The following is a 14357-nucleotide window of genomic DNA, read 5'->3' on the forward strand; positions in this document are numbered from 1 at the left end:
TACATATATCTTGCAGCAAAGAAATTCAATTAAGATGTTTCACATTCTCAGGACACACACACACAAAAAAAAAAACCTAAGTAATATCAAAATTGCCTCAAGAGACATCTCGACAATGTCTTAAACTGTGTTAAAAAATCAGTAATATTGTTGAATATTATTTATATTAAAAATAATTGTCTTTTATTGTGATATATTTTAAAATGTAATTTATTCTTGTGATGCTCCGCTGTATTTTCAGCATCATTCCTCCAGTCTTCAGTGTCACATGATCTTCAGAAATCAGAATAATATGATGATTTTTGTAAAAAATTAAAACAAAAATAGAAAAAAACTTTTCAGCAGGGATGCATAAAATGGATCGAAAGTCACATTAAAGACATTTATATCGTTAAAAAAGATTTTCATTTCAAATTTTCTTTGGCACTTTCTATTCATCAGTGAATTCTAAAGAATAAAATGTATCACGGTTTCTGCAAAAAATATTGTGCAGCACAACTGTTTTCAATTTTGATAATCAGAAATGTTTCTTGAGCAGTAAATCATCATATTATTCTGATTTCTGAAGATCACGTGACACTGAAGACTGGAGGAATGATGCTGAAAATACAGCGTAGCATCACAAAAATAAATAACAGTTAAACTGATATTCACAGAGAAAACAGCTGTTTTAAACCGTAATAATATATCACAATTTCTACTGTATTTTTGATCAAGCCTTGATGAGCATAAGAGACTTTCAGAAGTACCTAAAATTGACAGACAGGTAGTGGCAGGTGTACCAATCAAATAGTCACCTCATGTAAAGCGGTCAAACCAACATGCAAATAAATCACAACCAGCACTAATGCACCGCGACACACGTGTGTTCGGGCGGTTAAACCTGACCAGCGGCCTGCTTTGAATCCTGCGTCATTGTTACATTTCAAAGATCAATGGCCTCGTGTTCCATTTAACAGCAACATTTTTACACTCAGGACACCTTACAAATCACACGCGCTCACACATGTTTGCACAGCACTGGGATTTACAGCATGGCAGATGAAAGAGCGTTTATGAAGAGCAATGTTCTGGCTCGGAAATCTGATCACAGGAGACACGTTTGTCGTAAAATAACCGATATATATATATATGTATGCACCTGTGACTGCACATAAGTTGAATTCCATGTTAAAGAGTCAAGAGTACAAATCTAACATTTAAAAGAAAATACTAGTGGACATCTTACTGTGCAGTGTACACTAAAAATAGTACGAGTTAATGCATAATAATAATAAAGCTTCATGATTATTAGTTTACAGGAACTACTATTTCTACTGTATAAATTTCTTCTGAGCAGCTGATAAAAACGTCACAATAATCCACAAGTAATCCACGCCACTCCAGTCCAGCAGTTAATGTGTTGAGAAGACAAATGCTGGCTGTTTTTAAGAAACAAACACATCAATTAGATGATTTAAACTCAAAATATCCTTAACAATGCTTCCTCCAGAGAAACAGACCATCTCCTGTTCTCCTCTCACATCAAAATAAAAAATAAAATAAAAAAGTCTTGATGTATTATCTTCCTACAAACAAGCAGCTTTTACACTTCTCCAGATGTTCACTGATGGACTGGAGCGATGTGGTTTATTGTGATGTTTTTATCAGCTGTTTTGGACTCTCATTCTGACGGCACCCATTCACTGCAGAGCATCCATTGGTGAGACACTGATGCAATGCTACATTTCTGTAAATCTGATGAAGAAACACCAGTGTGGCGTCAGTGCAGCTGTTTACACACTGAACATGAGAGACATCTGCTCTCATTATATTCACAGTCTCCATGCTCATTAATCTCTACAGTAACAGGTGGATCTGATTAAGATTCACACACTGACACAGAGTTTTTCACTCACTGCAATTAACACACGCTTCACTGCACAAACAGGTAGTCAAAAACGCCAACTTTACACTTTAAAAGGCATTTAACCTCAGTTTGCACCAGTCTGGTTTAATGGTTAAACATTCGCTGAGATCTACAAATCCCTCACACATTAGTCAAACCCAAAGACTTATTGCAGTACAAAAATAAATCTCAACACAGTCTGTGAGTGATGATGTCGAGCTTACAGTATATGATGTGGAAATACCAAAATATTAAAAATATATATATTTGACAGAACAGTAAAAACCGGATAAAAGAGGTGCATCTGAACAACTTCGGTCAGGACACAAACAAAAACGGGATTGCTAGGACAAAAGTTATGTTTGTTAAATGATTGAGATTTAAAAAATGGTTTTAAAGTAGTCTACTATGCTCACAAAGACTTTATTTATTTAAAAATGCAATAAAAAAACTATTTCTTACATTTAAAAATAATTGCTTTATTCCTGTGATGCAAAGCTGAGTTCTCAGAATCATTGCTCAGTCTTTGAGGTTTTAATTTTAACAATAAACCCCTGTTGTACAGTACATTTCTAGCCAAAAATTTCTTTTTTATTTTAATTTGATTGAAATATCAATTAATGTTTTATGCTTTGCTTTGATAAGACAAATTACAATACACAACACGGAGTTTCTTAAAAAAAATAAATAAATAAAAAAACATTTAATTGCGCCCTACTTTTATAAAACAATTAATAAATTAAACTTGTTTTTATGAATTCAATTAATTTGACATGCTTTCGGTTATTAAAAATTAATGAAACCATTCTAATTGAATCCAGAAAAATTTTAATATATATATATATATATATATATATATATATATATATATATATATATATATATATATATATATATATATATATATATATATTTATTTATTTATTTATTTATTTATTTTTTTATTTTTTTATTTTTTGGTGGTGAGATATGCATGTAATGCTGTAATTTGGATAAAGTTTTTTTTTTTAAACCTTTGTTAGTCATGTTTCATCTCTCATGCATCACTGTTTTGAATTCATGATGCTGCTTCAGGGTCTTTCTAAAACATGACGGTAGTTTTGAGTTAACTGAAAAGATCAGAAAAAATTCAAAACCTTTGGCAAAAGCACAGATAACGTCTACACATCTACACATAAGTGACACGAGCTGCAGTCGTGCAACAACTATTAGCATTTCCTAAACTGCCAAAAACAACCACAGCAGAGCCGTAGATCAATATGGCAAAACCATCTGAGACAATCACGAGTTTTGGCATTTCAAATCTGCAATTAAAATGCAAATTTGATGTCAAGTGATAATAAATGACAGCATTATAAGATATCCATGTCAGTCTTAATATCATCCCATGTTCAACGGCAGGAAACTCGTCCTCCAGATCTTGTTTTGTGAAAACACTCCCACAGCCAATCGAAAACCGAAGTTGCACAACAATCTGACGGGAAATTTTCTCAATGTACTCAAACGTCAATCATCTTTAAAGCCGCAAATGATTTGTTCTCATTTGGTGCATGAAATGATTTCACAGACGTTAGGCCCACTCTTGTATGCTTCGTGCTCATCTGAATTCAACACCAGTTTCTTGTGCGGTTCGTTCATTATGCATGAAGATGATAAATTACAGACCTTGGACTAAATCAGAAGCAACAGCGCCGCTAATTGCCTTTGTTTGAGAAGAAAATCACACCGCCAAATTAGCCTGGTGTTTTTATATTCATAATTAAGTTCATTTAAGACATAGACTCGCAGTGCAATGTCACAATCTGGGTGTCGATTTTACAGCTCTAGAAAGAATATAATAAGAGTGAGAGAAGCGAATCGGAACCAGACGAAACCAGAGAAAGAAAGAAAGAAATGGAAGAAATAAAGACTGAATTATAAATGAAATTTCTGTATTAGGAGAGAAATCTGCACAAATCGAGCACCGTTTACAAGCCAGTCTTAATGATCAGTTTGTTTCTTGCTTTAAACAACTTACTTTTTTTTGGCACATTAAATACACAATGCACATTCATCCTCTCCTTTCATCTTTACTGAGGAAAAGGACATTTCAATGACTAAGCTCGTGCTGAATCATCATGTAAATAAAAGTCGATGCAGATAATCTTCAGATCATTCTCAGGAAACCAACAGGATACTGAACTAGTTTCACTGATAAAAAAAATACACACTGCTGTTCAAAGTTTTGATTTTATATATATAAATTAATACTTTTAGTCGGCAAGGCCTTATAAAATTGATCAAAAGTGACGTAAAAATATTTAGAATGTTAAAAAATTCAAATAAAATGCCGTTCTTTTGAACTTTCTACACATCAAAGAATCTGGAAAAATACAATGTATCAAGTTTACCACAGAAACATCAAGCAGCTCGACTGTTTTCAACATCGATAATAATCAGAAATGTTTACTGAGCAGTTAATTATCATATTAGATCATGTGACACTGAAGACTGGAGGAATGATGCTGGAAATTTAGGTTTTGATCACAGGAATAAATTACATTTTAAAATAAATTCGAATAGAAAACAGCTATTTCAAATTATATTAATATTTTGTAATTTTACTGTATTTTTTAATTCTATAATTGCACCCTCTAAAACATAAAAAAAATACGTAAACCAAACTTTTGAATGGTAGATGTCTGGTTTTCATTGGAATATCACCCAAATTGTATTAAATGAGTTCTACAGAAATGCAATCAACTTTGGAGAAAAAAAAATAGAATTATTTAGTATTTTGCACTCCCTGTTCCCTGTTATAGTCATTTACTCTCCTGGTACTTTGTTTTGAGCTGAGGAAAATAATTCAGATCCTTAAACTGTAAGAGTGGTAATTGTTTTAAACGATCAAACTGAAATGTCTCTGAGCAGAAGTGACTCACAACTCAATCTTCAGACATGATATCTTCTCTCATTAGTGTAAAATTAACAGTCAAAGCTGTGCCTTCAAGGCATTTTCTGAAACGCCTCGGGTTCCCATGTGTTTGGAAAGACAGCATAATAAACTACATCACATGCAGACAGCTTTACTTTACTGACAATGTTGATGGCTCTGTGCAAATACTACGACATATGAATATGGTAATCATCCAATACTACGGTATAAGAACAGGCCGGGATACCAAACAAGACACGTTCCTGAATCAACATCCTTGTGAGTCTTTAGTTTTAGTTATTTTAGTTAGTTATTTTTTTTTATGGCTTTATAGTTACCTAATATTATCCTGCTTGGAACAACATTTCTATCAGCCCTTTTTAAAATGTTTTTTTTTTTTTTGCCGGAAATGTCTTTCAAAGAAACTCAAATCTGAACAGCCATGAAACTTTACAAACTAACTTCTTAAACTTTGCAAAAATGCACAAAACTACTGTGAATTTTCCAGGATTTTATCAGCTAAACTGACATCCTCGTGTACATCTAGAAATCAGAGGAGTCAAAGATCAAGGAGTTTCTGCTGATCTTTCCTCTGTCTGTCCGTTTTAAAGTCGAAACCCTCCGTCTAACTGTCTGTATAACAGATTCACCTCAAACTGACACGCCAACAACCACGAAGCATGACTGGAATGACTAACAAACAACAAGAGCAGCCCAAGTACAGAGGAAAACAAACAGGTTTGTACAAGTTCTGAAGAATATATAGTGTTTGAACATGCAAATGATGCTAACAAGGCACATGCACTGATGAACCATAATCGGCTTCTCTAATAAAAATGTAATTGTATGTTAAGAATAACACTGGCTCTTTGATTAAATGCTTTCGTTTATTGTCTGCTAAATTCAAAAATGAAATAAAAAACATTCAAATGCTGAAAGACAATGCACACGATTTTAAACCTCTGTTGCGTTTTTTTTGCAAAAATAAAAAAAAAGATGTATCTTTTTTTTTTTTACTTCATTTGAAATGGTACAAAAAAGGTTTTGGCACTTGCTATTTGACAATAAATAAAAAAATTAAATTAAATCAAATTACATTTATTAATTTTTTTAATTAAAATTAAAATTAAAAAATTTTACTAAAAAATGTAAAATTTAAAATTTAAAAATTACTTTTTTTTACATTTAATATAAAAAAAATGTAAATAAAAAAAAAAATTAATAAAAAAAAAAAAAATCATGAACATGATTCGAAAAAGTTAAATGGCCCTGAATAAACAAACACATGTTTTTCTGTTAAAAAATGACTGCATTATAAACAAATGGGAAATGAATTTCATTTAGTGGAAATGTTCAAACTGTGCTCAAAATCAAATTTTACAATTTACCACTTATTAAGATGTTTGGCTTTGATTTTCACAGTTTTAGAGTAAAAAAATGTTTTGGAAAATGTATTAAAAATTATTTTTGCATTTTTGTGCATTTTTCATAGCAGTAAACTTCTTTAACTTTTTTAATTTCTTAAAACAAACAAACTTAAGTCTGTGCTCCAAAGCATTCAAGATTTATGACTCATTCCCAGCTTTCTTCTCAGAACAAGTTTTTCCATTGAAACGAAGGCAAATGCAACAAAAGCTACAAAGTATGCATGATGTTCTCGCATACTATAAGACATTCAATCCCTCTGTCTTCAAATTCTGAAGAATCACCTCCTTCTTTGGCAGAGGAAGCCTCATGCATGATCACGCACACACACACACACACACACACACGTCAGACACATGCAAGATGCATGTAGCATTCTTCACACTACTATGGAAGGCCAACTCTGCCATAAGTCTTTAAACAGAATGCATGAAATTTGAATGTTTTAAGGTGACAACACACAGCAGCCAATGAAATTACTGTATTTGAGACTATATTTCACTGGTTTACATGTATACAAATATCAGATATCATGTTTATAGATGAAATATGTCATGTTGGACAAGGGATTTTGGCTCCGTCTGCCTTCCACATACAATAAACAGGTTTATCTTTGGTGTAGGAGCCTCGTGTAACCTCTTCCCAAACGCTTCATTTACACATCACAGGCCGTCCTCGTCCTTCCTCTGTATCTGACCCTGGAACAGAGTCACGCCGCTCGTTTATCTCCAAACAAAAGCAGTAAATGAGCGACGCTGCGTTTCAGGGACAGAAAAGGCTATTCTGTAGTGACCCTGAGAGCCGTGCAAGGACTCTCCTCTAATAAATATGAGAAAAAGTAGTGAGGATTTGGTTAAAGGTGAAGAGTGTGATGTGTTAGATGTCTAAACACTTTAATCTTTACTTTTCATCTGACTCAAGCAATGCTGTGGTTTATTAGTAAAATATATAAAAATGTCATTTTTGATTAGTAATATGCATTGCTGAGAATTCATTTGGACAACTTTAAAGCTGATTTTCTCAGTATTTAGATTATTTTGCATCCTCAGATTCCAGATTTTTAAATAGTTGTATCTCGGCCAAATATTGTCCGATCCTAATACACCATGCATCAATGGAAATATATTTATTCAGATGATGTATAAATCTCAATTTCGAAAATTTGACACTTAAGACTTAAGAAGGTTTTGTTTGTCCAGGGTTACATTTCTACTATAATGAAAACTTCAGCACTGAAATTCATCAGAGAGCTGTTGACCGAGTGAACGTCCATTAGAGTCAAGTTTCATGACAAAATCCTGTCAAAGACAGCGCTGAGTGAAGAATGAGACTTTAACAAAGACAAACGATCATCGTAGATCACCCTCAGATGCATTTCAATGCTGAAAAACTAGTGGAAGTGTAAAAAGTGGCATTGGAAACACATTATTTACATTAACATGTAGTAAAGTGAATGTATAATCATTCAGTTGGAATACTATACAAATATACTTTAGTAATGAAGAACAATAATAATAATAACAGCGAATGCCATTTTTATTCCAATGTCACTGTTGTGGATCGATGTGCAAAACTGGTTTTTGTGGCCGTGGCCAACATTTCTCTTCCAGCAGCAAACATGTAAATCCTGCGTTAACAGAGAAACGAGAACATGAGCGTTTGGTCGTTCTGCTTTTAAAGGCAAAACACATCGGTAATGCAAAATCCTGACTTTCCATCATCTCAAACCAGATCCTAAACCCACACACTGACACAGAACCACACGATTAAAAAACAAGCCTGCAGACTTTCTGAATAAAAAAAATAGAGATCACTCTGAAGGTGATTCTGGACAACAACTGTAAACGTAAAACAAATCCTGGGTTGCTTCACAGGAAGGTTTTTGCTTAACTATCGATACGCACTAACTCAAGTAACCTTGTAAAGTCATACAGAGGCAGGTCAAGATGTGCATGAGTTCAGATGTCTTCGGTCATCAAGGTCTCACAAAAACAGACGCCTGACCTGCAGATCATTAACCTTCCTCGTCTCATTTTTGACAATTTACAAGAGAACATGGTATTATTGTCTAAGCCTAATTTATAAAGAGATGACTTTGCCCAAAAAATATGAATCTAACAAGAACATGGAAATAAAATAAATGCATATAAATGTATTTAAATAAAATTAATCTTATGTGTATATATATATATATATATATATATCCTTAATATTTTTAGTAAATTAACATTTTAAAATAAAAAATGTAAAATAAATAAACAAATAAATAATAATAGCAACAAAAACAATACATTTAATTAAAATAATAATAATTGAAACCATTATGCTTTTATTAATTAAAACATTTTGTATACACATACACACATATTTTACCTCAAAAACAATAATATTAACAATAATAATAATTAAATATTTCACATTTTATGATTTTAATATGCCCAGAATTTCATTGCTGTTGCTTGTTTAGTTGTTTTGTCAAAAAACAAAATATTTACTGACATTGTTGCAAGTAAAAAGTAAAAAATAAATAAACTATATATATATATATATATATATATATATATATATATATATATATATATATATATATATATATATATATATATATATATGGTGTTTAAGTGTAAAGAAAAAAAAAATGCAATAAGTCTTCATGCTTCTAAAACCAGCCTCAACTGTATCGTATTTCTTTTTTTCCTCTTTAGATTTTGATTCATGACAGGTTTCACCTCCAACAATCTTCATTCAAACTAAACTTCGCTAAAAAGCTTTGCATATTAGAAGCTGCTACATTAATGTCACTGTAAGCAACGTTCTTCAGCTCTCTAAAGGAACACATTAGGAGCCACAATGGTGGAGTAACAGTCTTCGTGGGAGGCCGCTGGTTTAAGATGAATTAGGAAAGTGATATCCCTCCATAAACTCTGTCTGCATCTATACAGCTCCGCTCAGCTGGACCAAACTCTCCCAGCGACTCAGAAACGCACAAACCTATTGTGTCTGTGTCCTTTGCACTTATGTCTGCTCTGACTGCCTCCTGTCCCACAATGCTCCTCTGTTCTGGGAGCGTCCCGTGAGAACCGCACATAAAGGACACTGAAGCATATATCACAAGGTTCATATAACACTGTGAACGAAGCTCGGGGTCTCCAGAAAGAGCCAAGTGGAGAAAGAGGTTTCCTCACACATTCCTCTTTCTGTTCATGCGGCTTATCAGGTTCCAGACTGGAGATATGAAAGAGAAAACGACATGAGAACAGAGAGAGAGAGAGAGAGAGAGAGACAGAGACAGAGAGAGAGAGAGAGAGAGAGAGACAGAGACAGAGAGAGAGAGAGAGAGAGAGAGAGAGACACACACAGAGAGAGATGATGTTAGGTTAAAAGACAGGAAAATCACTAAAGAAACATGTTTTTGACCAGATGTTGCTCTTTTTTTTGGTTCAGGAGATGTTAAATGAAGTACCAACCTTGTCTGAATTGCTTCTAAAAATGCTAATAATAATTAAAAAACAAAATACAATACTTGTTTTTGGGACTATTATTATTATTATTTATAATATTAAATAAAATTTGGCATGTTATCCCTTCAAATCCTCCCTAATGCAATGCAATAAGGAAAACAATTAAAAATTAATAAATAAATATGAATTACTGCAATGCATGATTGTTTTTCTGGAATTTTGGAATATTGGATTTTATTTTATTTTTTATTTTTTTGGTAATTAAAATTATTCTCAAAACGTGAATACATTAATAAATAAAAATAACCATATGATATTAATGTATTTATATTGTATTTTTTTAGTACAATTGTTTTTCATTATTCGGTTCAACGGCAGTATTACTGAATACCATCATCTAACATTAAAATATTAGATGCTTAAAGTGTCAACAAAGCTTCTTCTAAAAATAAATAAATACATAATAATAATAATAACAATAATAATATAATAAAATACTTTGCATTTTTAAATAGTAGCTTGTTTTCTGGATTTTTTTCATACTTATTTAGCAGCTTTCCTACCTTATTTCCCTTTAAAAAAAAGTCATTATTGCAGTGTGCATTAATGTTTAATGCACTGCATTTAATTTTAATCGTTGGAATTACTGAATATTGGAAAAATATTAAAATTCTCATTGACAGGGGTTAAAATAATTGAAGAGCCTTAAATACTAAATACTAATACTATGTTTAAACACGCCAACCTAAACAAATAATCTTTTTTTTTTTTTTTTTCGCTGAAACTTTCTAGAAGAAATAAGAACTGGAAATATATAACACACACACACACACACACACACACATCAGTCAATCAGTCTTGATGTTGAGATGTATTGAGATACATGTGAGATTACTGCACACTTTGTAGTGACAGAGAAATAAAAACGAGTCTGGAGAAACTGCACGTACCGCATGAGTTATTACCAAGACAAACGAGGAACATGTACTGTAGATAAAAACAGGTCCTGAGAGACACAGTATTATTTCTACACAATTATCATGATTGATGTAACGTTTAAATGATGACGTGTTTAACACAAAATCCAAAACATACAGTGATAATCAGAGGAGTCAAACGCAGGCTGTTCAGAATGAAAAACATATTATTATTTTATTTTTTTGCAGTTGTATATAACACAAGGATTATGATTACATTTTATGAGTATGGTTTAAAAAATTATACTATTCCAGTCTTTCCATTTCATAACTTCATGTTTAATTGAATGCGTTGCTTGGCCTTTCTTTGTAATTATTTGTGAAATTTACTAGCAATTATTTAGCAAATAAGGTTTTAAAGTAGGTTTTTTCAGTGCACTCAAGGTTCAGTGTACATACAAAATAATAATAATAATAATAATAATCTTACTTAAAATTAACCTCCCTACTGCAATGCAATGCAAAAAATAAAAAAATAAAACAAAACATTTTTGGGAATAGAACTGTTTTAATGACAAAAATAACAAAATAAATTAAAAAAATTAAAAGTAGTTGCACAAATAAAAATAAATAATTCAATAAAATAAAAAATATTAAAGAATTAAATAATGAAGCTTGTTTTGGGGATCAATAATTTTTTTTCATAAAAATTCAACTTGTTTTCTCCTCAAATTCTCCCTATTGCAATGCAATGCAAAAAACTAAATCAACAAACATTTTTTCAATTAATAAATAATTGTTTGTAATTCCGATTATTCTCAATTACATTTTTTTAAATACAAACACACACACACACACAATATATATATATACTATTCTAAAACCTGAAAAAATAAATACAAAATTAAAGAGTTTAAAGTAAATCCTAAACCAATTTTTCAGTGTATACAAGGTTCAGTATACAACCTTGTCTAAAAGTTTCTATTCTATTCTTAAATACAATAAAACATATATTAAAATCAAACCCAATATTAAAGCATTAGAATTGAAGCTTGTTTTTGGGACCATTACATTTTTATAAAACGTAAGGTTGAACCGCTGTGTCAGTCACATCACCTTCATCATTATGTTTAATATTATGCATTTTTAATCAGATCTCAGTCTGCGGTTGATATTCGGTTCATTTCACATGAAAATGGAAGTCGAGTTGCATTGTGGGTCTGATGCATAATGCACACAACTCTAATATGTCATCCAGGAACTTTATGCATTCAGAAATATCATAATGTGCACAATATGCATGCTGCAAAAATGAAAGCAGTGTGGTAGGATGCATGCCGAAAATAACGCTTTTTAGGGAGTGTCACCCGAGTTCACCTATTACTTTAATATCTGGTTTGGCTTTCATTCTCCCTGCAGTCGAAGCACAAAAGACTTTCAAACTAAAAGTGCTATTCACAATCCAACCACTTGAACAGACATTCATGTCTTAAAAAGATTCAAGTTCGTTGAGTTTGAGTCTTATGATTTCTCAGCCTCTTCTATACAGTCTGATGTTTACAGGAAAATATAGCATGGAGGTTTGATAAATGTAAAACAGGTTCGGTCTCTTTACTGTGTTTTAAGTTACTCAAGAGTCACTCTTCCCGAGAAATTCACAGGATTCATGTCATGGCGTATTAACTCGAGTAACAGTTTCAGTTTAATATCTGCAAACCTCAGCGGCGATCAGAAACATTAACAGAACATCATTCAAATCAAATCGAATTGAACGAAAAAGTGTTTATGCAATATTTTACAAAGATGCAAATGTTGATTTTATAACATTTCCAAGCAGTTTAGCTTTTATTGCACACTAAATCATTTAGATAAAATTGATGATGCTGACTTGACAAATCCCGTGTTAAGTCTCTTCTGCTCACCAAGGATGCATTAATTTGATAAAAAAATAAAAATAAATAAAAAAAAAACTAAAAAACACACCAATATTGTGAAATATTTTTATGATTACGAATAATTAATTTCTAATGTCAGGTATTATAAAATATAATTTATTTCTGTGATGCACAGCTGTATTTTCAGCAACATTCCTACAGTCTTCAGTGTCACATGATCTTCAGAAATCAGAATAATATGCTGCTCAAGAAACATTTCTGATTATTATCAATGTTGATAACAGTTCATATTTTTGTGATGAATTTAGTTTTTTAGGATTCTCTGGTTAATCTAAACAGCAATAAAAAATAATAAAAAATGTGTAACGTTAAATGCCTTCACTGTCACTTTTGATTAATTAAATGTGTCCTTGTTCAATAAAAGCATTAATAAAAATAAAAACTGTTGTGTCCCATCAATGTATGAGGAAGCAAAATGTAAAGACAAAAGTCAAAAATGACAGTGTTTAAATGTCAAAGTCTTTTAGGAACCCAAATGCAGAGTTTAAATTATGCAACAATGCATTACATCCATTAACCTAATGCAAACCTCTCTTCAATTGCAGAGTTAATTTCCATACTGACTGCTAAAATCATAATTATATATACAACATAAGTTGTGCTAGTTCTTTAGTTTGTGTTTTCTAACCCAGTTCTCATCACACGTCTAATCTAACCCATCTGCACTAATCAGTAAAAGTGTAGGAGCACAAGCAATCCGTCAGGCCGAGACTTCCAGCTATTCAGAGATGGTCTCCATATCACACGCGATGAATTATTCATATATGCAAATACAGAGCTTCAACATGCATGCATCGAAGCCCTCCTAACCTCACCGCCGCTTACAACACTAAACAAACATCTGCTTTCTTATGCAATGACATTGAGGGGGTTTATTTTTTTCTTGATAAGATCCAAATGTTTTGACGTTGTTCATTCTTTGGCCACGGATCATATGTTAGTCATAAAGTGTTTTGTAATGTGTAAAATGATAGCGCCCCACCGCAGAGATCTCGGTTTCAGGCGGATGCGATTGACTTACTGTGTGTGTGTTTGCTTCACTGACTACAACAAATGAAGCTGGAGGGATGCACAGCAGTCTGATGTTTGCTGATAAGGGAAGACACGAGACTCATTCAGTCCACATCACTGAGCTACTCCTGTCCGGTGTCCTATGAAACACAAAAACACTTCAAACAGGTGAGCGACTGATGGCAGGCGGCACATTTAAACCCTGCTAAATATTAACTATCTGCTGTGTATGCAAACAGCAGCATGTCAGACCTCATGTTTGATTAAGTATCAGGTGTTTGCAGTTTTTCAAAGCTTAAAGGAATAGTGCGCCCAAAAATAGATGTTCTGCAGTGAATGGGTGCCGTCAGAATGAGAGTCCAAACAGCTGATAAAAACAAGTCCATCAGTTAATGTCTTTAGAAGCCAAATGCTGTGTTTGTAAGAAACAAAACCATAATTTTGGTGTTTTAACATTTCAGTCATTTCCACAATAAAAAATTCATGTTGTCTCTCACATCAAAAACCAGCCACATATTTGTTTAGAGCTGTTTTGGCTTGTATCTGTGCAGATTTCTCTCAGATTCACACAAGATGTTTTTGTTTTTGTTTTTTAGTTAACTAGAGGAAGCAAAATAATGAATAGAAGACTCACATTTTAGGCACAGATAAAAGTTTAAAGATAAAAACATCTTAATGATGGATTCGTTTCATCTTTTGTATTCTCCAGATGTTAACTGAAGGACTGAAGTTGTGTGGATTACTGTGTTTTTACATTAAAAATATCAGCTGTTTTTATGATTATAA

Source organism: Carassius auratus, chromosome 36 (assembly GCF_003368295.1).
Source record: "Carassius auratus strain Wakin chromosome 36, ASM336829v1, whole genome shotgun sequence".
Taxonomy (NCBI): Eukaryota; Metazoa; Chordata; class Actinopteri; order Cypriniformes; family Cyprinidae; genus Carassius; species Carassius auratus.